Source organism: Mandrillus leucophaeus, unplaced genomic scaffold (assembly GCF_000951045.1).
Source record: "Mandrillus leucophaeus isolate KB7577 unplaced genomic scaffold, Mleu.le_1.0 Scaffold313, whole genome shotgun sequence".
In the NCBI taxonomy this organism is placed as follows: Eukaryota; Metazoa; Chordata; class Mammalia; order Primates; family Cercopithecidae; genus Mandrillus; species Mandrillus leucophaeus.
Genome location: NW_012103288.1, coordinates 647,703 through 650,396, shown reverse-complemented (window position 1 = coordinate 650,396; position 2,694 = coordinate 647,703).

The window sequence follows — 2,694 nt, the reverse complement described above, 5'->3', positions numbered from 1 at the left end:
AAAAAAAAAAAAAAAAAAAAAAAAAAACACCCAAAAAACAAAAAATTAAAAAGAAAAAGAAAAACTTTCTAACAGGCCGGGCGCAGTGGCTCATGCTTGTAATGGCAGCACTTTGGGAGGCCAAGGTGGGTGGATCACATGAGATCCGGGGTTTGAGACCAGCCTGGCCAACATGGTGAAACCCCATCTCTACTAAGAATACAAAAATCAGCTGGGCGTGGTAGTGCACGCCTGTAATCCCAGGTACTTGGGAGGCTGAGGCAGGAGAATCGCTTGAACCCAGGAGGTGGAGGTTGCAGTTACCCAAGATCCTGCCACTGTGCTCCAGCCTGGGCAAGAGTGATACTCTGTCTCAAAAAAAAAAAAAAAAAAAAAAAGCCAGGCACAGTGACTCATGCCTGTAATCCCAGCAGTTTGGAAGGCTCAGGCGGGCGGATCATGAGGTCAGGAGTTCGAGACCAGCCTGACCAACATGGTGAAACCCCATTGCTACTAAAAATACAAAATTACCTGGGCGTGGTGGCGTGTGCCTATAGTCCCAGCTACTCAGGAGGCTGAGGCAGGAGAATCTCTTGAACCCAGGAGGCAAAGGTTGCAGTGAGCCAAGATTACACCATTGCATTCTATCCAGAGCAACAGAGCAAGACTCTGTCTCAAAAAAAAAAAAAGAAAAAGAAAGAAAAAAGAAAAAAGAAAAAAAGTAGGTCAATGGGATAGAATAAAAAATCCAAACACAACCCCACACATAGATGTACACTTGATTTATGACAAAAGGGACGACAGTGCAGAGCAGTGAGGAAGTATCTCTAAGGCATATATAAAATCACAATAACAAAAATCAACCCAGGTGAATTGTATATATAAATGTAAAAGGCAGAACAATAAAGCCTCTAGAAATAAAGTAGAAACCTATCTTCATGACCTTAGGATAGAAAAAAGACATCTTTTTTTGGGAAAGATTTCTTAAACAGTATACAAAAACCAAATAGTAAGCCTAAAGAAAAAGACTGATATACTTGACTACATTTAAAAATTATTATTATTTTAAATTTTTGTGGGTACATGGTGTATATATTTATGGGGTACATGACGTGTTCTAATACAGTCATGTAATTTACTACATTAAAAGTTTTAAATATTCTATTGGCCCAAACCAAACAAAACATTATTAAAAAGGTGAAAAAAAGGTTGAATATTATGGTATGTGAATTAAATTTTTGAAAAAGAAAATAAAGTGAAAAGGTAAGCCATAGACTGGGAAAAGAAATTTGAAACACATATACTGATAAAAGACTTACATCCAGAATACTGTATAAAATGAATTCCTATAAATCAGTAAAAGATATACAATCTAACATAAAAATTGGCAAGAATTTGATTAGATACACTACAAAAGAGGATGTTCAAATGGCAAATAAACATGAGAACGAGCAAATCCGGATTTGTCTTCTCTATACACAATGCCTCTGCCAAAACTACCATCCATGGATTTACAGGATGTTTCATTCACCTTCATGGTGTTCCACACAGCATTGCTTCTGATCAAGGAATTCATTTTACAGCAAATGAAGTGTGGCAATGGGCCCATGCTTATAAATTCACTAGTCTTACCATGTTCCCCACCAACTTGAAGCTGGTTTGACAGAATGATGGAATGGCTTTTTTTTTTTTTTTTTTTTTTGAGACGGAATTTCACTGTTGTTGCCCAGGCTGGAGTGCAATGGCACCATCTCAGCTCACCACAACTTCTGCATCCCGGGTTCAAATGATTCTCCTGCCTCAGCCTCGAGAGTAGCTGGGATTACAGGCATGCACCACCACACCCAGCTAATTTTGTATTTTTAGTAGCGACGGGTTTTCTCCATGTTGGTCAGGCTGGTGTCGAACTCCTGACCTCAGGTGATCCACCCACCTCGGCCTCCCAAAGTGCTGGGATTACAGATGTGAGCCACCGCGCCCAGCCTGGAATGATCTTTTGAAGACACATTTATGCGATCAGCTAGGTCACAACACCTTGCAAGGCTGGAGCATGGATCTCGTCTTTTTTTATTTTTTTTTATTTTTTTTAGCATGGATCTCTAGAAGACTATCTATGTTCTGAATCAGTGTTCAATACATAGGGCTGTTTCTTCCACAGCCAGGATTCATAGGTCCAGGAATTAAAGGATGGAAATGGGAATGGCACAATGCACAATTACCACTAGAGGCCCACTAGCAACATTTTTGTTTCCTGTTCTTCCAGTCTCATGCTCTGCTGGCCTAGAGGTCTTAGCTCCAAAGGGAAGAATGCTTCCACCAGGAGATACAGTGATTCCATTGAAGTGGAATAGACTGAAGCCAGGCCACTTTGGGATCCTCATGGCTCTGAGTCAGCAGGCGAAGAAAGAAGTTACTGTGCTGGCTGGGGTGATTGATCCTAACTAGCAATGAAAAATTGGAGGCTGGGCGTGGTGGCTCATGCCTATAATCCCAGAACTTTGGAAGGCCGAGGGCAGATCACCTGAGGTCAGAAGTTCACAACCAGCCTGGCCAACATGGTGAAACCCTATCTCTACTAAATACAAAAATTAGCTGGGCGTGGTGGCGCGCACCTGTAATCCCAGCTACTCGGGAGGCTGAGGCAGGAGAATCGCTTGAACTGGGAAGGTGGAGGTTGCAATGAGCCAAGATCACACCACTGCACTCCAGCCTGGG